Here is a 21,861-nt window from a genome sequence, read left to right as displayed (position 1 = left end):
ATTTAATTATGGTTATGACTTTTTTAATAACTGGTTTTCAGCTAACCAAAATTAGCTACCATACCAATACAAAGTTTAATATCCTAAGTATATCTGAAGTATACTAAGTATTATACAAAGTAGTGTGTATTCTGCAGTTCTCTAACCACAGAGTATAGAATTCACAATCTTTCTTATTTAAAGTTGTGTTAAAACTTCTGGTTAAGCATAAAAATATAGCAATGTTTGCAGCAATGCTCAGGAAATAAAAGCAGCAATAGAAGATGAAGGAAGAGAACAAAGAAATTACAATGGCCTTTGGGCAACATTCAGTAACCTATACTCACATCTCTTCTACATTTTTCTGTAATTAGAAAAATAAACTATTATATGAATATTTGCTTAATTGGAATGAATAGACTGCAGAATTTCTCTTTTCTTAAGAATTTGGGGTGGATAACATCTTGGAAGAAAGTATTTCATTCTTTCTTTAGGTTAGGATGCATATTGACTAATTTATAATCCAGTGTATTTTATAGGTAAGTAATAAAATACCCCTTTTTTCAAAACCCTCTGTGTTCTAGAATATGTTTATATAGGTTTGCAGTTGGGCCCCATTCCCACTGGGCAAAAAAAGCGGCTTATTTCGCTGTGATTCTGACTCAGATTCTGACTCGAATCTGACCCATCATTTCCATTAAAAAGGGGTGCAAAGAGACCCGGGGTTTTTTACCCCTGTTTTCATTCCCATTGGTATTTTCTCTGTGGTAATTTGAATCGGGTTATTTTGCTTCCCGTTCCCATTGCCCTTCTGGGACCTTTTATTTAAAGCAGCTGTCTATCAAGCGCCTAAGCACTTAACATCACAGCCAATCAGTCGCTTAGGTGCTTTTCCCCTCCGGGAAAGGAAAAACAGAGACTCTGTTCCCCCCAAATCTATTCTCTGGAAGAGAGAAGGAGCCTCTATTCATGCTAAACCCCTTTGCATCTGAGGCTCTTCTGTGTCTTCCCATGGTTCCTCTGGGAAAGAGAAGAGGAGCTTCTATTTGCCCCAAATCCCTTTGCATCTGAAGCTCTTCTGTGTCTTCCCATAGTTCCTCTGGGAAAGAGAGAAGAGGAGCCTCTATTTGCCCCAAATCCCTTTGCATCCTAGGCTCTTCTGTGTCTTCCCTGCTTCCCAATCCACTGGAGGAAAGGCTATGCGAACAGAAGAAAATGGCGCCGGCAATGCAGGAAAGAGAACAAGCGGGTGACACCCCCAGGCCAGCCCCTTGGGCACTGCTCCTCCCATTCCCAAGTTCTTGAATCAGACACCCTTTTGTTCCCATTCGTATGCTGCGAATCAGACTCGGGAGGCACAGGAAAACTCGCTAAAAATGTGCTGTTAAATTAAACTGCTGATTCAGTTTTTTTCAGGATAATTCGATCACATGGGAGTTAGATTCGAATTCCAATGGGAATGATATCAGAGCAATGCGGATCGAATGCATGTTGAAATGGGAACAATGAACCCATGATTCGCGTCCTGGTCCATGTTATAAGCCAGTGGGAATGGGGCCTATAAAAGAAAGCTGAACCCAGTTGAGAGAGTAGCAGCTTTCACTGTGCTGCGTCGCATGACAACTCTCTCCCCTCAGGAAGAAAACAGAAGTGCTACAGTGTCATGCAGACAGAGAAGCATGGAGAAAGCCTCTATTCTCCCAGTCAGTTTTGCTTTTCTTTTGTCATGCAGTAAAGTACAATGACTTCCTCCAAACCATCCAATGCATTATACAACTGGGATTTTAATCCTTGTTTTCTTAATCTAGGCTTTGTGGATTTAGATGCACAGAAAGTATTATATGGATATACTCACATTACCAGGGTAATATAAACCAGGACTTGAAAGGTACAGAACTCAGCTGATAGACATTTCTGTGGGTGGCTGCTCCCTCATGTTGTTTTTGTAAAATGCTGCTTATGTTAAAAGTTGCTTTATACTTTCCATGTCAGTCCTCTTTAGTAGAAAAAACTAGATTGCTTCTAGGTGAATGTTGGGTAGACCCTTTCCCCCTTATTTCTTGTTCTTAAAACTTTTGTTTTTTTCCCCCAGATGCTTTTTTGTAAAAGCTGCCTAAGGATGGCTTCAGGATTATCAGCATTATGCAGTGCATTACATAATGTCATTTGTACAGAAATGATTTAGTGAAATGGGTAAAAGTGATGGAAAGGGAAATCAGATTGCATCTGAAATAAAAATTGAAGGAAGGTCTCATTTTTCAATTGAATAATTATGGTGGGTAGTTAGATGCAGTATATAGTTTCACCTTGTTCACCAATTTTTTAAAAACAAAAATTGGCAATAGGGAAATGTTTTCTTTCAGATATAGTGATGGAAATGGAAAGGCTTATTCAAACTGGATTACACAAAGAAGCGAGTTTCTCTGTGGTTATTAATTTAACACACATGCACACAAGTGTCCGTTGTGTATAAGTGAGAACAGAATTCTCTGTTTTGTTCTGTTGGGCTACACACTGTATAGTGGCCCATTTATCCATGGGGTGAAAAAGAAAACCGTTTTATCACTCCGATATTCAGTTTTTGCTATAGCTTTCACTTCAATAAAAATCCCTACATGGTAGTGGGAGGTGAGATCACCTGCATCTGCCCGGACTGTAGGCTCTAAAAGGGTTATTTTTGTCCTTCTAACCCTGATAGGGCTTTCCTCCTTCAAATTTAACTTATGTCTAATGTCCCCTGTTCCCTTCCATATCTCCCAGTTCTGACGAAGCAGCAAAAGGTACTGTAGTTGGAGGACAGTATAGCTAAAATAAGAAAGATGAAGTGGACAAGCAAATACAAGGCTGAGTTCCACATGTTGTGGAGAGAAATCACCAGGGAAGCCTAAATGTCCATGCTACAATAATAAAGACAAAAACTGTTGTCAGCCCCCAAAGAGGACCAGACTCAGTCTGAGAATTAGCTAAGAAGCATAATACAGCAAAGGTCAGCGGTTGGCTTGCACTGAGGGTCTGGCTGAAAATGATTACATGAGCATACTCTTGTAATCGTGCCTGATCTGACATGAAGTTTCATGAGATTTGGAATCCTTCAAAATTTCAGCCTGAGATCTAATGCAAGAATTGCATGAAATGTTGTTTGACGTCTTGTGATGGTAAAGCAGTTGTAAGAGTTTGACCTGGGCCTGGGCCAAGCTGCTGCCCAGAGGAGGCTGAATCAATGGTGGCCAGCCGAAAGGCTGATTGGAACATACCTCCTTTGGTAGTATCAGGGTAAGTCATCTTCTGGCTCCGCAGCCCTCTCAGCCCCCAGTGATAACAAATTCAAGCCAGTGTTGAAAAGTTGTCTAAATGAATCTCCTCCCATTACTTGGTACCAAAATTCCGCACACACACACACACATTAGAACAGACTAGTTAGGGTTCATAATGGGCATGTTGGAACTGATGATATTGAAAGGAAATGAAATTTATTATTACAGCTGATGACCAGCATAAAACAATATAAAACAGTACAATATTATACAATGCCTAATAGAAAAAAACAATGCAAATGGTACAACACAAATATAATAGAAATACAGCTTGGAGGCTATAAATTCAAATAACTATATAGAGTGAAATCCGTTCAAATACGAGATGAGATGATATTGGTGATTAGTAAAGTATGAGCTACATTTCACTCAGTATAGTCTTTATGACTGTTTATGGGTACATTGGTATTGAATAGAAAAGTGTGTGTGTTGGGGGGGGATCAATAGGATTGGTAATGAAGCATCACTTATCATGATGAGGAAGTAGCTTTTTCCTATATTAGTTTATCCCAGTAAGCAAATCAAGAATATAAGATGAGTGTTTGACTGTTGTGTAGTCTGTAGAGTTCTTTTTTGAATACTAGTAATGCTGTAATGAACAAAGAACTGTAAAGCACAAAATGTTGCCAGTAAGAAATTTTAATTTTTGTTGCACATGTATTTTATAGCAGGAACTCAGTAATTAGTTCTGTCTGACTGACTGACTTAAATGCAAGGCTTCCATGCATTTTTTTCCAAATTACAAGACCAACTTCACTGAATGCATCCTACATATTTAAACTATAGAAAGAGTTAAACATATTTAAACTATAGAAAGAGAATATTTTGATCTCTCTCTGTAGCAGAATGGGTTAAGTCACAGAATGTCTTTAAAATATTTTAAAATATACAGTAAAGATTTAATAATAATAATAATAATAATAATAATAATAATAATAGTAATAATTTCCACCTCTCCAATAAGATTGAGGCAGTTTACAACAATAAAATATTAAATGAATTTAATGGGTAAATCTGATAGTTATATTAAAATATTTATGCCATTTCTACAAATATTATTTTGTTAATATTACATAATTAAGACAGCATAAACAATTTGCATGTCATCTGTTTAACAGTGTGTGTGGCTGATTATTCCTAGAACAAGTAAGTTTCATTTTAACATGAGTTTTACAATGATTTTTATACTCAGACCCATTCAGTGGCTGAGCTCAAGAATGGGTGGCAGTAGGAAAACTGTTAGCATGCTATGGTTATGTCAGAAAGGTTTTGGATGAAATTACCATTATTCACTCACAAGCTCTTATACTGTGTGTGTGTGTGTGTGTGTGTGTGAGAGAGAGAGAGAGAGAGAGAGAGAGAGAAGAGGCAGTATTAGAGGGATCTGCAATTATCTCTGATGCTAGGATATCTAGTTTATGGTAAATCATAGCACTGAGTTGTAAAATACAAGGGTAGTAGACTAACAAGCAATATAAATGCTATAAACTATAAACTGTCTGTTGTTTGGTTGAACTGTGGTGCATGTGTCATAAGACATACTAACTGCAGTGGGTTTTGGTACAACTGGATAAAAGCAGGAAGTCTGATTCACCTGGTTATTACATATACAGTATTAAAGCATTCATTCTTGCCTGCTTCCTGACTCTGTCAACTACATCAAATCACTAAGAGCAAAGGACAGTAATGAAAATCTACTGTACGTGTGTGTTAGAGTAGTGCCATTTAAAAGTTTTAGGTATGACTTGTAGCACAATTTCCAAAAAATGCTAGATAGTACTGGTTCAAGCTTTGGACACTTATTAAACAAAGAACTCTAACAATTTAAATGAACTTTTTTGCATCATTAAAGATCAAATGGTTTTTATTAAATTACACAGATACCCTGTTTTGATCTCAAAAATGTTTTGTTATGTCCTCAAAAAGGTAATCCAAGGTTCTCTCCCCATGACTACACAGATAATATTTCACATTCTGAAAACATTTAATTAACTTCTTAGCAAGAGGTTGTAAGATATGGAAACACTCAATCATTTGTTGTTATTATTTGTTTTCCTTGGCTGCAGTCACACTGTTGTTTAAGATAAAAGCAGAGGTAAAATTACATGCCTTCTATGATTAAACTGGCAGTTTTGAAATTATAAAATGATCCTTCCATGTTTATCTTTCTGTACCAACTATTTACAAATAAAGAAGCATCATCAAACTATAAACTCAGAATAAGTGGCATAATTTTTTAAAATGCTACGAGTTCATGGAAAACAAAGCAAATTAGTCCTAGTATCTTTTTGGTTTTTAAGATCTATGGCACCTTATGGAGGATTGTTTGAGTGGGTGGTAATTCCCCCCCCCCCCAAAAAAAATCTACTTCTGATTTTTAAAAAGAAATACTGTTCATTTTTCATGTTCAAAAGAGGCATTTCCAGTGAGAAGAAAAAAAGAGCTTGGAAGAAGATGTCTGCATTTTGCACACCACTTAGACTGTGCACAGTGCTAGTCTTAAACTTCCTTCCAACTGAAACAAAAGTAGCATCCAACCTCACTGAAGCGTTTCTTCAACTTCTTCCCATGGAGACAGATACACTTCTGTGGGCTTTCTCACATGATAAGAGTTCCTGCATGATTGCACTGTCTTCGTTCCACATTTGATCTTTTCTTATCACACAACCTTGTGATTCTCCCGTTGTGGCATTACATTTCCATTGTTATTGGATCACATTTTTTCATTGACGAGAAAAACGTCAGCTATTTCTTCTGGTGTGAGCATTTCATTCCTCTGCAGTTCCAATGCTCTGGCAGTGCTATGGTATGAATGAGTATGGCTCTTCTCTTCTCCCTCTTCTTATTCCCAAGCAGGGTAAGGTTATTCCACTTCTGGTGTCTGGATAGAGGACATTATGGTGCATAGGAACAATGTTCCTTTTATTTCATTTACTGGTATTTATTTATTTTTTTAAAAAAATGTTTTGCCATAATTGCACAATTGTGCTGTCATGATGGGTCACCAGCATTCTGCAGTTATGCCAAAACAATTTAAAAAAATAAAACACTGTGGAATGGAGTATAGTGGACCCTTGTTATACGCTGGGGTTTGGTTCCAAGATCCCCCGTGTATAACAAAATCAGTGTATGCTCAAGTCCCAATAAATATAATGACATAACAAAATGGTGTCCCTTATAAAAAATAAAATCTTTTATAAAAATATAAAAGATTTGATATTTGAAATTTATACTTTTTTGAACATTTTCAAACCATGTATGCTTGAATCCGTATATAAAAAATCCATGTATAAGATGGGCTGACTGTAAAACAACCAAGGTGAACCAATACTACACTAACAACAGGCACATTACACCAACATGTGGGCAATGATTACTCCCCATTATGTGTGTGATTTCAATTGGAAGAGCAAAATGGTGGCAGTGAGACATGTCAAAATTGTGCAATTGCACAATTGTGACCCAAAATTTAAAAATAAATAGTATGCATGTGCTGTGTATGGTAGACACAGAGAAGAAGGCAGGATGAGTGAGGCAGTGTGGAAGGCTGATTGTGGAAACATGCATCATGACACCATAGTGCTGTTGCTGAGAAGGTGTGATAGTTTCCATACCAGTATTTTCCTATTTGTTTAAACAACATGATTGCTGCTGGTGTGATAAGAATTGTTGATGTGGCTCTTCAGTTCTCCCTATACTCTCAGTCCAGTATCTGAAACATGGCCTTCACTCCAGTTTGTAAGCAAGGTTGAGGAGGGGAATCCATCATGCTTTGAACCATTTAGCTGAAATCATACAATCATAATATTTCATCTTCAGTTATCTTGTCTTATCAGGAAAGCAGGTGCAACTTCAAAGTACAATGAAAGGCTACATATTCCTGTGGAGATAAACTGTTTTTGACCTTTTCTCTGTGGTATAGAGCTTGTATTGGGTTAATAGTAGCTACAACATACAGTGCTTTCAGTCAGTTAAATAGCTGTCTTGTAATTTTTAACTGATGCACATAATTCTATTCACCTTAGCCTATAGCAGTGAAATACCTGAATTAGGATCACATTTGACAGTTCTTTTTCTGCAGTGACATAATAAAAATTCTAATTTCCCCTTTCTTGAAAAATAAGAGCATTTTCTAAATAAATAAAATAGTACAAGTAAAATTAGACAACTCTCATTTAACGTTTAATGGACTGAAGCAAATTTATTTCACGTTAAACATAATTCTGATAACCTGGAGCACATTAAACTTTCTTTTGACTTCAGTAGACTTGGGACATAATAGGATTTGGCTCATTTTTATTTCTGAAGTGGTGAACAGGGAAATACAGAGCTTCTCTTTAAAAAAAAAAATCCAGAAATCCATCCCATGCCAATGAAGCTGTTGAAACTGTGTACTCCTTTTGACCTTTTTTGGTATCATTGAATGTTTTTAAAAAAAAAATCAGTTAATTTTAAAGGGCTTTTGTGCTTGTCCTCACTACTTATAATAGGCTTTGAACAAAGCATAATGAGTATTGAAAGGTATGTGCGTTTTAAATGAAATTAAGTTAATCTGTGGCTCTATCTCTGTGGATCAGTGCGTGTCAAAACAACATGCACTGCCAAATGAAATGAAGAGGCAAACAGAAAAGATGAGGATTTTAGAAGGGCAACACCTTATTGGCATCTAAGGACTACAACTCACCCAAATATTCCTTCAAGTTCCAAGCCAAGCTATACAAGTGGGTTTTAGTAGACAGGTAAGCTGTATCATCTTTTCTGAAACCTAGCCTGCACTCTGTGTGTCAGGAATCATGCAATTCTTTTAGACACAGTTGGGCATTTTGTGAACTACTAGATATTGTTTGACTAGATGACCTTCCAATTTTTCTGGATATCATTGGACTACAACCCTCATTAGCCCTAGTCAGAATGGTCAGTGATAGGTGAAAATGGGAGCTGCAGTCCTGCATCCCAAGAGCCATAATTTAACCATCCCTGTCCTTTGGCGGGGGGGGGGGGGGGGCTCTCCATGGTCATCCTCACATCATACTTCCAGACATAGCAATCTGCATTCTGAGCTCAGCCAGCTTTATGATCTTCTTGCCATGCCCCATAAGACATTACACTCCTAGATATCCACTTAGGAGACTTCTGCTCATCCTTGATGTTTTTGCTTTCCTGCATTTGACCCCTCAGCTGACCATTAGGGTAAATAGTAGAAATAGTTACACAAGATAGAATCAGCAACTGCAGCCAAGCCAAACCACTTTATATTACAAGGAGCAATTTGAGGAAGGTGAAATATATCATCTATTGAGCAATTTAAAGCAGCAGGAAAGCTTTCTTCATGAACTACAGGAAAGTGGACTATTTGGGGCCCCAGTGTGATATGAAAATATAGGTTTGGCAGGTTTGTTGCCAGACTTTCAACAAATGTGTCAAATGTTAAAATGCCATTTTTTTCTTATTTAATTTAAAGTGTAGCTTTGAATTTGAAAAAGTAGCTAGTGATATGTCATTAACTTCCTCCCCCAAGGAACCATGTACTGAGAAAGTTAGATAGCATTTACAGCTGGAGTTACTTGAAAACAAGCTTAAGACTTTTTTTTAAAAAAAAGAAGATGTTAATAAAGATATATTAAAAAGAGAAAAAGAAAACAAGCTAAGACTAAGGATTGTTTGAAATAAAGTCTCTTGTCTGCTACAATAATATCATCTTGTGTGAGCAAAATAATCAATAACTCTGCTGCTCCTGTGGTATCATCAAATATTCTGAAACAATGGGCTAGAGATTCATACTTTCCACTTAGCCTTGTTTGAGTTCCTTATATATTAAAATGTTTTTCTTCTATATAGAAGCAAAGTTCCCATTTGAGATTCTGAATAAGCATGAAAATAAGCACTTCATTAAGGGTAACTTCACCATTCAGCAGTAGGCTTTCTTATGAAAGATGTATTGATATTTGACTGAAAGTATAACTGAAAGTTACTGTATATTTAGTCTAGACATTTTAGTCAAATAATTGACCCCAAAAACCTGGCTCTTAGCCCCCCACCCCCGCCAAAAAATCCCAGCAATAACCATCCTCTCCTGTGTGTTGAGTGGCAAAAGGTGAGAGCTTAATCTATCCCTGAAGTACCTGAAAGAAGCACTGACCCCCTCTACTCTCTCCACCACATCACCACTTCAGTCCTTTTTGAATGCTGGGTGGGGAAATTATGGTGGAGGCAGCTGTTTAGCGCTTGCCCTCAAAGGACTGCCAAGAGGAATTGGGCTCTGAAAGATGTGAATAAGAAATTTCTCTATGTTTGTCAACTTTTCTGGGTTAAAATCAGGCAAAGTTATCATATTAAAGTTAAAGGCTATAAGCATGACTAATATAGTCGTCATTTTCTTTGCTTGGTTTGTCATGTGTGTCCATTTGCTTTGCTGCATCTGTGCCTGGTCAACTCTCCCACAGCACATCACTCAGCCAAAATTTACTCGTAGATTTGTCCTCACCCAACCTTCAGGGTGAGCACAAACTCTTATGGCTCCCAGAATTTAGTAAATTCTTTGGCATTGTTTTTCTTTCCATTGTCCTTTACATCCTTTTTACATGATCCTCAGTTTTACCCTTAGTTTATCCATGGGCCATATCAAAATCCAATGTTTTGGCCCCGAAGCCTGTCCTTGACTTATACATGAGATCAAGTTATAGTCAAGTGTATATGGTATGTACTCAATTAAAGTATAGTATCTAAGTATAGTATATAAAGTGCAGAATATGAAGTATTGTATTTCACATAACGTGTGGCCAGATGAAGTATGTTCCTCAGAGAAATTATCTAGAGTGCAATCCTATAGGAATTTGGTCTCATTGGCTGGGATTCATTCATTCATGAATAGCAAACTCCATTGTTCTAGCATTATCCTATCTAGCATGTGTCAGGAAGTCTATAGTCTCAAAAATAAGCCTACTACCTTCCTTCTTGAGCTTTGATTTAATTATTGAGCTGTGTTTGACCACATATGAGATGTATTCATATGTTTAACCTCAGAAAAGATTTCTAAGGGATAGAAAAGTCCCTCGAATTCATATTGGAATGTCAAAGAAGCAGCAGCAGCAGCAGCAGCTTTTCTTCATGTGTGGACTTCTGAAAAAGCTAAAAAAAATGGACTCCAATTCATGAATTGATAAGAGAATGTTATGAAAACTAAATTTTAGCTGCAACTGGAACTATTTCTGTTAGGAATGTTGGATGAAAGGTTAAAAAAGAATACTACAATATATGACAACTTCTGCCAAATTCATTTAAGTCCAAAGATAGAAAGAGGCAACAATCCCTTCTCAAGAAGATTGAATGTTAAACTTGTATGATTTTTTTTTAGAAATGGATAGATGAAAAAAACTTTGTTTCAGTTTAAGAAAGTAATCCCCAGTCCCAGGTTTTGGTGCCTAAATCTTAGGGTCTGAGCAGTTCTTTATTGGCAGCCAAAAATACCAATGATGGTGTTTTCTGCTGCACTGAAGGGCCAAATACTGTTTTTAGAAGATTTGGGACAAACTATGTCCCACACAAGAGAAGGAAATGGTGAGAAGGCCCAGGAAGAAATGGCCAGGGAACTGACCATGCTCAAGCATCTTAATAGTTGAATTTTGATGAATTGGATTCACCAAGAAGCTACTAGTTTGTAGCAATTTTTCATATCAATACATTCTGACATGACATTTTGTCAGATGCCACCCTGCATCTTTCAACCCGGTGTATCAACCATATCTACATCTTATTGCTGCTGATGTGAAAAATGAATTGAAGTAACTTGGAATATCTAACTTTATATCTTTGGTGAAGAAGATAGTGCTGCACAAGCAAAAAGCAGGTTGCAGAACAGATCTTTGCCTTCCAATGAATTTGTATCTCCCCTCACCCTGCAAGGACTCTCTTCAAAAATTAAGCAAGACATAACAAACATTTTGAGATGTGTCTTTGGGTCTGCGGTGGAAATGGTGAACTAGAGATTTTTGTGCATGCTATGAAAAAATGTTCCATGTTATTGTGGCAGATTCATACTACATTCACAGAAAGACAGTATCTAGAATTGTAAGTTTCCCTTGGCACTCTGGACAGGTTTTCTGGATAGTGCAGAAGGTTGAAGGAGTTTGGAGAGAAAGGGAAAGTTCCCTTGTGCAATTTTCCACTAGTGCAGTATTGGATATGTCTCTGGGTGGGCCATTATATAGTAAGGGTAATTATATTTCTTGTGAAGTTACTGTGAGAATGAATCAAAATTAACACCAAGAAGTACTGTGGATTAAATTGTTAGGTGTGTAATATAAAATTGTATTTCCAAGAAAAGCATGCAAAAAACCTTCTCCAAATACTGTGACCTACTCCACCCAAGCTAGTTTTCATTGGAACATGCACAGAGTTTGGTTGCCAGTGAGATCTGATTTCCTGGCAATTTTAAGTTTCTGATCTTTCTTATGGTGTTACAGCTATGCAAAATGTACCTGTATAAAACTGTCAGGTAAAAAGTGTTTTTACACTCCATATTCACAATGTATATCATATACTACAGGTTGATCTTCTGTCTGCTGGGAGGAAAAAAGGCTAACATACTTGCAGAGGTTAACAGTGGAAATGTTAGCAGTAGTGGTACAATGAAAGGGTTGTGTTTGTAATGTATGAGAAAGTAGAGTGTTCTTGCACATACTTATCTTTCTTCATTTGTGGGAGCCATTGTTCTACTAAGGAAATGTGCCAAACAAAAATGAAAGCTGAATATTTTGAAGAGTGATCATTCTGAACATAATATATAGTTCCACCCTGGAAATGTGTACTGAAACTAGTATATATTTATGCACCCAAGTTTCCTTGATTGTTTTTTTTAAGACAGATTGCTGATTATCACTGAACTCTGTTTCCAAGGTGCTAATGCCAGTAAAACCCTGTGTTCCTTTATTGTACAAAAGGAGTAGTGGCATAGTTCCAATATTTTTGTTCTGCTACCAAACCCAACATGTTACAAGAAATCACTGATGATTGGATGGCATCTGTACATTCTATGCAATATGTATTGAATTAGGGCTGTTGGGAATGACTAGTGACATAAAGATTCATTCTTTTTAAAATAACAGTAGCTTAAAGTACTTAAAAGGATCACTGGAAACATGTCCTGTATGTTTTGTGATTTATTCTGTTTCATAATTGCAATTCAGGAGGAATTTAGTCACCCTGAAAGTTTAAAATCACTAATTCAAAATTGTAGAATTTTTTTTAACTACACGTTAACATTTTCCATTTAACTTTGAAAATTCAAATCTATGTACATGTATAGTGGCTAGTGTAAAATGTTTCTATATATGATTTTGTAGTCTCATTTAGAACTCAGAAAGAAAAATCAGGAATAAATTAGTTTCTTTCTTTGGCAACCAAATTATATGATCATGCAAACTTCCAATTGAAACAGTTCTCCTCAAAACTAGAATCATGTATGATTATAATACAGTGGGCTCTTCCGTTATGTGGGGATCTGTTCCAGCCCCCTGCCCCGACATAAGGCAAAAAAGTGTATGCTGGGGTGTGTGCATACAGCGCATGCACCATTCCTTTTCATGAGGTGCAGCTTCAGTGTAAGCTGAAAGCCATGTACATAACACTGGCATTAGAGAGGAGATAGAAATTACTTCAGAACTGTTTCATATGTTCATATTTTTACTCTTGGAAATTAAATGTATTCTTAATCAAGGAATTGAGAAATGAAGGAAATAAGAAATGCATGTTATGAAACTATTTAGAGATGTATTAAGAAATATTTTTTGTCATATTCTATATGATAAAACTGAGTATTTCTATTATTTCCAGAGCTACAAAAAAATAAGAAATCCTGCAGACTAAGGATGGGAGAAATTAATTAAATTCACAGATTGATTTATTTCCCCCCTGATCTTATACCTGTGAACATACTAAAACTCACTTTCTTCAAAAGTCATGCTTTTCTGAATAGCACAAATGTGTGAGTTCCCCAATTGGGGGGGGGGGCATGCCAAAGGTTCATCAATCCTTACTCCAGACATAAGGTTCACTTCAGCAAATCAAATGAGGTGGGGGGGGGGGAAGAAAAGTACAAAACCTAGCCATTCGAATAAAAATGATGTTCATTAAACAATTCTCAGATCCTTTTAAGATTCATTTGGCAAAATTTAAAACTGGCTTAAAAGATTATTGAGCTGTACATTTTTCACTTGTTAGAACCAGAAGGAATCTACATCACACTGAAATTTTGGCTCCCTCAATATCCAGGTGATTTTCTCATTGAAGCTGGCTAGGAACTTTCATTTTAAAAAGTATTTAAATGTCCCCCCTCCTTTTAATTCTCATTCCTGAAAAAAGTCCTTCTCTTTGCATTATTTTCTCTAGATCCTCCCTATGATCCATGGCTTTGAAGAAAATGTCTGGGACCATTGCCAGTTTCTCCATTCTCCTCTCTCTCACACTGCAGAACTCTTCTACATTTGTGCCATGTTCAGTGAAACATCTTTTTGGTATACAATGTGTCATGAGGTGTTCATGACTTGGATAAATTACCATACATCTTTCCCATCAAAGAAGTGCAGAGGCCTTTGGTGGATACAGCAGGCCTGACCAACAGACTACAGCACTCCTAGCTTATTTTCCAAGGTAGGATCACTTTAAACAATGGTAAACATTGGAAATGCATTTGTCAAAAGGTACCATTTTAATCTATGAGAAAGTATTTTTCTTATATTCCAAGCCAGTCTGTACCCATGCAGACAGAGAGTTAGAAAATGCTGATGTGGAGATATATTGTTGTGAAATACAGCCTTTTGAAGGAAGAGATGGTGGGTCGTTCAATACACATTGTATGCCTTTTCATACCTACAAAATTGCCATTATAATTGCCTAACCTATAATTATTCTAACCTTTAAAGGAAAGAAAGCAATTAAGATTTATTTTTGGTAAATAAACACTTTTTAATTTTCTGCTTTGGCCTTATTCACTTTGTTCTTTTAACAGGATCAGGGACATTTTTTAGTATTATGTCAAGGGTGATGTATTCTTGTATATTGAAATGCAGTACTGTGAAGAGTAACACTGGAAAGATTATTAACTTTATACATCCCCAAAATGAAGAGTTGTCAGGACTGATGTTTTTCACTGAAGTCTGAATATCACACATGCCGATGCAAAAATATATTTCAGTATACATTTGATGGAAGCTCATACTGCACAGCTGACTGCAAGACAATGTCTTGGGTAAATCAATTATAGTTAGGCCATCTAGTGACGTTTAGGTAAATAAGGACATAACTCTTCAGAGTGGTATTGCTATGTTGTTTCTTTTCAATGAAAAATAAAAATGTGTGACAGCATAGTGGACCACTGGCAGTCAAGTATATTCCACACATTTTCAAACCATGCAACCTTTGAAAATCCATTGGTAATTGTACTTACTTGCCTAGAATACTTATACACTGTCATTCATTATATGGATTTGAGGTTCACAGTAATACAACAAAAATGAGATCAAATAAAATATCAGATAAAATAGAGTAAGAAAAAATGAAATGCATGTTTTTTCTATAAATCCCCCCAATTTTTTACTTATCATTTGGATGGTCCAATAATAAAATAAGTCAGGGAATAGTCTGTGTTAACAGTCATCCCCTGCAGCTTGTGTCCATTATCTGATATTCGGAGATATGCTGTTATGGACTAGGGATGTAAAACTATTTCAATTTCTTGATACAAGAATGCATGCACACACACAAAATCAAAAAATTTCTCCCCACTAGGTGAGATTATGAAGGTTTTTTGTCTATTTTGATGATTTTTCACAAATTAGATTTTTTGGGGTAAAAATATTGTTTTCAAATTTTTGTTGTTGTAAAATGCAATGCATATTGTTTAAAAGGACTAAAACATTGAGAAGAGGGGATGACTAAGGAAAGTGCTGTTCTTTTCAGTCTTGCTGATTTTTTTTTTTTAAAGTCATGGTGACTGATAACCCCCCCCCCCCAAAAAAAAAGTGTCCCAGAATTTTGAGACACATTTTCAAATTAAATATGAGGAAAAATTGAAAATACACTTTATATTCCTACTGTGGACTTGCAATGTCTAATTAACTGTCAAGAATGTCATCTAGGCTTAATAATTTCAGTGTCGAACAAGGGATGAGGAAATCTGTATTAGCATATCTGCAGGCATGAAGTTGTTTTGTATTGAACTGCACAAAATTTATTGCTAGATTAAAATGTTTGGTTGGATAACCTTGGAGGAAAGGCAACTTTTAGGCATAGCTTTGAAGTTCTTTGGTACTTTTAAAAGATTTCAAGTAGGAGTTCAGAAAGTATAGCTCTGGGACATGTATGTTCTACCAAGACAGGTTTTGAGGCCCCTAGTGGCTTCTAAACTCAGGATCTGTCTGAACTTTTTAAAAATAAAAAGGTCCTTTGCATCTTTTAGTGGGTATGAAGTCCAATTCACCCCCAGGTTGTTTTTGTGTGTTTGTCTGAAAATGAAAGTAATTTTTAATCTATTTCTGGATTTTTTTAAAAAAGTCTTTGTGGTAAAACTGATGAGAAGAAAATGGCAGGAATGCCCTCCATACCCTCCAGAATGTACAAGGGAGAGTTTTAGGTTTTCTTAAAAAAATATGAATATAGACGTTTGTTTTTTTTTAAGGTGTTGAGGGGCTCAGGAGGGGATGGTCCTCCAAAATCCAATGAGGGGCAATTGTGGCCCCTAGACCTGACTTAGAGGTTATTATGGCTGTTGGGCAAGACACTATCCTTGAGTCTATCAACTCAACCCACAAGTAAAAAAAATGCCAATATGCTCTTGCTGAAAACGGCAAAAAATTCAATAGATTCAGAAAGAAAGCAGGTGAATATCAATTGCGAAACTCTACTTCAGAAAACATAAAAGCATGAATCCAACTGACAGAAACCATAATTCTTTAAGATATAATATTCTCAGTGAAGTAATGTCTGTAAAATCACAAGTGCTGTGAGTTCACTTGGCATGAAGTACTTTTCTCATTTGGTTGTGTCTCAAAGAATAACATTCGTTGTCATATTTTTGACCCAAATGACTGCTATGACAGAAGGGTGATAGTTGTGAAATATTACTTGTTTGAAACTGGTGAATATTGAATAAAACTGGGTGGGGGGACAGGGTCTGAAGTAACAGCTTTATTTTCAAGCTATTCTTTGGGAAATCATGTACTTTTACCACTTTAGGACTAGAAATGTTGGCTCTGCCCCTGGAAATAAAGATCTATGTTCAATTTAGCACAGAATAGCAAGAAGGCACACACGCAGATGTGCAGGATACAATCCCACTATATGTTATAGGAGGTGTTCATTGTTGTTTCTGCCTGGACATTTTTCTTTATTGGTCATCCTTAAAATGATATTGCAAAGGTGCTTCTGCAAAAGAGATTGAATGGTCAGGTAGCATCTACAGACAAGACTAACACCGTGGTGCTAATGTAGAGCCTTGGTCTCACTACATGTATATATATAGGTTGTAACTATAGGGTAGGCAGCAAAATGAAGACCATGTCTTTTCCAGATAAGAATTCCCCTCCCATGAAATGTTCCTTCATTCTACAATTTTTTTAGCTTGAAGCAACTTGATATTTCATGTGAGGATACAGAAGTACAGTTTGGATATCAAAAGAAAAGGGGCAGGCAAAGTGGCCAAGGTAATACAGATACAGCAAATATAGCAGTTTTAGCTGTGAACAATTTTCTAAGTTTCACTCTACACAATACTAGAAATTTGGAAACTGAAGTAAAATTTCAGAGGGAGACACGGTTCTTATTTTTGGGCAGTGCCCTCATTGTCTACCCCTATAACAACACGTGTGAGTGTGTATCTCTCTAACAGGCACTGGAATGCCTCTTCCCTGGTCTCTCACATAGCACCTACCAGAGACAAGCACCTGTGACATTCTGCAAGATCATGTGGGACATTATGTAGCAGATCATTTATTTAAGGACATAAAGGATACCAGCCTTAGAAAACTTCTGAGAAAGCACATTCCCCTGTGCTGGCAAAAGTTTGCCAGTGAATCCTGGGCAACGGGTTTGGTAATACATGCTTGAAAGGAGTGGCAAGCATGAAAACTCCAGGATTTTGTGTCCAGATTAAACCACCAACTGCAGTTTTCTCAATGAAGTAGATGGTCCTAGAAAAGTATATGGTCCTACAAAAACCAAGCTTAGGGGGGAAAACTGAGGTTGATTGAGGAGCATGGTTTTTATAGTTCACAGTTTGAGTTTTCCAGTCACACTCTTTAAAAAGAACCACCTAACAAAACAAAAGAGAATCTCTAAATCACTTGATTAGGGCACTGTCTTTTAAGAGCTGTCCTTGAGGAACAAGATAAAATGTGCACTCAATTCTGGTCTAATAGAATTCTATAGGGACTTCACTTTTGCCTCAGGGAGGGACGCTCAGCTGTCTAGCAAATCCATAGAGATGAGTACTCACTGCTTTTGCGGGTTCTCTTTGTAGAACTGCCTCTTCTGGACTCTGTTTGAAGGAAGTATCCAATCTGAAGGGTTCTGAAGGTAGACAAAAGGGCTTGTAAAATTTTGACAAAACTATAATGTGTTGGAAATAGAATTTGATTTCAGATTCAGATCATAGGGAAAAACAAAGCATGTTGTGCCAACCAATGTTGATATAAATGCTATTACAGTCGGCCCTTCATATACGCGGGAATCCGTTCCGGACCCCCCCCCCCGCATATACCAAAATCCATGTATTTTCAAGTCCCATGGTCCCCTCCTCCCTCCCTCCTTCCCTCCCTCCCTCCCTCCTTCCCTCCCTGCCTTCCTCCCTCTTCTCCCTGTTTACCTGCTCGGTCACCACCGATTCTGCCTCCTCATCACCGCTGCTGCCATGGGAAAGGCCAGGTGGTGGTGTTGGAAGCCAAGAGGCCTCCAGGCCACCACCCAGCCCTTCTGTGGAGGTGGTGCCGGCAGCGTGGAGGATGAGGCTTGGCCTCCAACACCCCACCTTTACCTCCGCAGCAGCGGCGGTGGCGAGGAGCCCAAGAGGCCAAGCCTCATTTTCCTCGCTGTCACCGCTGCCATGGCGAAAAAGTCAGGTGGTGCTGTTGGAGGCTAAGAGGCCTCCAGGCCACCACCCGGCCCTTCTGCAGCAGCGGCAAGGAGGCCGAGAGGCCAAGCCTCAGCCTCCTCACTGCTGCTGCCACCACTGTCACCGCCACAGAAGGGCCGGGGGTGGCCTGGAGGCCTCTTGGCTTCCAATACCACCCCCTGGGCTTTCCCGTGGTGGCAGCGGTGACGAGGAGGTTGTGGTGGCGGTGACCGAGCAGGTAAGCAGGGAGGGAAAGAGGGAGGGAGGCAGGAAGGGAAGGTAGAAAGGAGGGAGGGAGGGAAAGAGGAGGGGAGGAGAGGGACTTTTGTCCTCAGTGGCGGCATGCGTACCATTGGGGACAACTTCCAGGTTTGCCATCTGCGGATGCTCAAATCCATGCATGGCAAATCCGCGTATGAGGAGGGCCAACTGTATTTTCTTTAGCCAATTTGGTAATCTTTGTCTTGTTTTTTTTTCCCTCCCTGCTGAGCTCACCTTTCTTTCCCCTCCAAGAATCAAAATACCATTGTGTGAAGATGTATTTTCATATTGCTGATATCAAATAATTTTCCTTGTAATACTTCAGGTGCATTTTGCAGATATTATGATATAGAAATACACATATCCATTTTACTTACAACATAAGCTCATTTTGTATGTACCTTAAAAGACTGATAGAAAGACTGAATTAAATAGTACAGTAGAGATCCATAACAGTATATATTAGGATACTTAGAGGCCACCATGATACAACTAACTTGGTCATATTGTCAAATTTTCATGAAAATCAAATCACTCTAAATTCATGTCAAAAAAATGAAGTAAAGTGTTTTTCCATGCTTGATGTACGCTTATCTTGCTGTGATCAAACTGTATTCATGCAACAGAATTAAGATTTGCCTTGCACAACACATGTGCTGTACCTTTCACCTAATGTATATATTTTCCTTCTTATTAAAATTCTCAACAGATGGAATTATGCTATCTTTAAGCAACGTTGAGAAGGTCAGCAATCAGCAGTTAACTCTATGATGATGTTTTGGGATACAGCTTACATGGCTAGAAATCTCAGCAGATTAAACTATTGGGCAATGTGACCTTTGTTCAGCCTTGACACCAGGAATGAATCCCCTCACCCCACATCTCAGGATGACCCAGTGACCCAGTTTTCTTTTATTGTCTCTCTTCTGTTGCATTACATGGCATGACTTATGTAATTAAGCTATTGAGAACACTTTACTAAGTTAATTCTTTGGAATAGTGTATTTTGGTTCTTTCTGATTTCTGCTTGTAAGATGTTATACTCCAAATTTCATATGTTTATTCAGTTAAAGCTGTCTTTTTCTTGAATCAGTCATTTTCCTGAATCATGTGTTCTGTCACTGAGATAAGCTTCCTCACCTAGGGTTATTTAGATAATTGGACATGCACTGCAACAGTAAATGATTATGAAGGCACATTGGTCCCCAATAAACCTTAGAAGGCCACAAGCCATCAGCATACATACCCTAAATTATTATTACTTTTTTCATCACATTTTTTGCCCTTCTCTGGGTCATTTCCGGCAAAGGAAAGGACGCATCTCCCAATCGATGTGACCCAGAAGGACATTTTTTTTCCAACAGGAAGTGTCCCAGTGTGGGAAAAAGGCCTCTCCTGGCCTAAACTGATGGGAGGAGTGGCGAATTTGCTCCCCAGACTAGGGCTATTTGGGGGAAAACATTTATTTTTAAAAATATTGGGACAAGGCACTCAGGGCCACAAAAAGGAGTCCTTGGGCCACATACGTCTCTTGGGCTACACTTGTCCACTCCTGCAGTGCTCCAGCATGATCAACTTAAATTATATAACATTTAGTGTAATTCAACCATGCTATTTAACTCAGTCCAATAATTTTATCCTCCTCCTCCTCCTTTTCTCTCTTTCTTCTCTCTTTTTCTTCCTGTTTTCTTCCTGTTTAAAGCTATAGTTGTCTTGGAAGCATAGCTCACTTTTAAACAAACTACCTGTTTTGAACTAGTGATTTCCCACTTGGTTTTCCTCTTTCTTTATGCATATTGTTGCTGCTATAGATTGGTAGCAAATCTAACTTGTTAACTGATATCCCTAAAATCAAAACAGTGGTGTGAACAAACATTTTTTAGGTTAGGAAGTTATTGAGGCTTTCAGGCTTTTGTTTCTAATGATGGAATCATTATCTTTTGTGTAATTACAAATGTCATTGCTATTTAAAAGGTCAGTACAGTCTAAAAATGAACATTAAGTGGCATAGTCAATACATACTCAATAGAAACTGAACAGAGGGTTTTAGCCACCCTATTTATCTGATGCATAATTATTATTCTCTATGAATTGTGGCTCTGTTTCTTATTTAAGGCCAATAATTAATCTGTGACTGTTTCTCTAATTCTCTTTTACTGTGTGAAGCATTACAAGAATTATGTTTGGCATGTTACCCGTTCATTTCAAGCAGGCCAAATTTATTAATGCTTGTAGGTGGCAGTCCTACATGCTTCAAGATGAAAAATATTTTGAGGGAAGTTATATGTCTGTTCAACTGGAGCAAAGTAATAATGCACTTCAGCTATACTGTTAGTTATTACATTTTGAAGGTGGTTAACTTCAGCTGGATTGTACCTCTCAGCTGCAATTATTGAAATTAGATGTGATTTTCCCCCCAATGGCTAAGGAGATGATTTCACATGGTAGTTAGATAATTTTTGGGGTGGGGGCAAGAAGCAGTTTCAGTCCAATTTATGAGTTCAGCTATTAGGTTTCATCATTAGAGTTAAAAGGAACCATCTCTTAATGGTGGGGTACATGCTTTGAATGCACTAGTTTCTATTTATGGTATTTCAAACTGAAATTGGGGAAAACCTCAGTCTGAAACCCTGATGAAAATCCACTGCCTGTCAGTGGAGACAATGGCCTGTTACAGACAGCCAAAATAAAGCTGCTTCAAGTCACAGTGGAGGTACAGTGTTTCAATGATGCATGCGTCCTAAGAGTCCAGAAGCCACACCAAAGCCACGCTCCAGTCTGGAGCATGGCTTTGGTGCGACTTCTGGACTCTTAGGACGCATGCATCATTGAAACACCGTACCTCCACTGTGACTCGAAGCAGCTTTATTTCGGCTGTCTGTAACAGGCCAATACTGAGTAAAAGTAAAACAGACCAGCATTTATATGGCAGACATCTATATTGCTGGCCATTATTAAGTGAACTTTTGTCACTTTAGACATTTGACTCTCCACCATTTTAATCTATGATGGATTATGCCATAGTCAGGCACAATCCTGAAAGTGTGTGTGATTTGAACACAGTAACATTTACTTCTGAACACACTAGGCTTACAAATGTCTGAGTGGTTTATAGTGTATGTGGAGGAGTTTCCCTTTAATTTAGCTGCAATGTTAAACAGTGGGGTCCTTTGCATACAATTACATTGACCAACATGTATAAAT

The 21,861-nt window shown here is 37.7% G+C and overlaps 1 protein-coding gene across 5 annotated transcripts in view; it reads left to right on the top strand.

Moving 5' to 3' along the window:
* The window catches only part of CHRM3 (cholinergic receptor muscarinic 3), a 315,762-nt gene that overhangs the window by 206,669 nt on the left and 87,232 nt on the right, over positions 1 to 21,861 (top strand). For 4 of the 5 annotated variants that reach the window (XM_089529852.1, XM_089529850.1, XM_089529849.1 and 1 more), the window contains one exon: positions 13,680 to 13,940. The gene's annotated coding sequence lies outside the window, so the exon portion shown is untranslated. Of the gene's footprint in view, positions 1 to 13,679; positions 13,941 to 19,366; positions 19,402 to 21,861 lie in introns of all 5 variants that reach the window. The other variant, XM_089529851.1, reaches the window with a different exon arrangement.

The sequence above is a fragment of the Sceloporus occidentalis genome, unplaced genomic scaffold (assembly GCF_023333645.1).
Source record: "Sceloporus occidentalis isolate IW3139 unplaced genomic scaffold, rSceOcc1.0.p SCAF_6, whole genome shotgun sequence".
Lineage (NCBI taxonomy): Eukaryota > Metazoa > Chordata > Lepidosauria > Squamata > Phrynosomatidae > Sceloporus > Sceloporus occidentalis.
The sequence above is the reverse complement of the archived record's forward strand: the minus strand, read 5'-3'. Positions and strand labels throughout refer to the sequence as shown.